Source organism: Sinocyclocheilus anshuiensis, unplaced genomic scaffold (assembly GCF_001515605.1).
Source record: "Sinocyclocheilus anshuiensis isolate Anshui unplaced genomic scaffold, SAMN03320099.WGS_v1.1 scaffold15, whole genome shotgun sequence".
NCBI classification, from domain to species: Eukaryota; Metazoa; Chordata; class Actinopteri; order Cypriniformes; family Cyprinidae; genus Sinocyclocheilus; species Sinocyclocheilus anshuiensis.
Window position 1 is genome coordinate 9,511 of NW_015552526.1, and position 1,133 is coordinate 10,643.

The following is a 1,133-nucleotide window of genomic DNA, read 5'->3' on the forward strand; positions in this document are numbered from 1 at the left end:
GACATTTTTTAAGGCTATGGCCAATTCATCTAGATGAAACAACACTAAAATCACTTAATTTTAAATTTTAATATGAATTTATGTGTACACAACATTCTTAATGTTTGAACAATTACAGTAGATATTATTTTTTGTATTTTAAAATTGGCCTGTCGAAAATCCTTATACATCAATGACCCATCACTGATTTCAGTCTAGCTAGAGTTCAGGCACTCTCAAAAACTCCCATCAAAATCACTGAAGCGGTTTACACTATGAAATGAATATCTTACTTACATTCGTACGCTCTTCTGCACTTTGTTTATGAGAAAATGTATGAGCTCAACAGAATCGTGTGTGATCGATTTTAATGCGCAGCGCTGTAAAAAACGTGTCTGGCTCTGCGCCAGTAGCAGCTGGTGATGTTTTACTTTTTCCATTACTGCCACCCTCAGGACAAACTGCGCATTGCACCCAAAATTGTTTTGTGTGATACGATTCCAAATTTAGGGGGGCCAAGCTTGTTCACACGGGGGCACTGCCCCCCCTCGCCCCGCCCCTGTTAATCATATGTACAAAAAACTCAATCCAACATTCCAAACAGTTTGTGCTATGTAGGGTCATCTCAACATCTTTGGCTGAAGGGAAGAGGAACACCCTGGACAGATGGCCAGTCCATCACATCCTTTTTTCAGTATTGCATACATTAGTTCTACTGGAACTATAGTCTTTTTATAGTTCTTCTGACATACAATGCAACAGTGCAGATGAGTTTCAGTCCCAGCTCATTGTCCTTCTCAAATCCGATGTTTTCTATCTTTCCCGTCTCCTCTAATACATCCCTGAAAATATAACTTTTTTTTTTATTTTACAGTTCAGCTAGTCCTATTAATATCTAAACCTCTTTCCCCACATTTTCTCAGTTTGGATTAGAATTAGATATAGTAAAATAATCCAAATTTGGATTATATATATAATATGTACATGTATATATAATATATAAAGGTTCTGATTTCACTTCATTGGCTACGGGTCAAATACAGAATTGATTTCAAAGTTTTGTTATTTGTTTTTAAGTCTTTGCGGAACCAGGCACCACAGTACCTATCTGAACTACTGCATCCTCCTTCTCAGTCTAGATCATTTAGATCTAG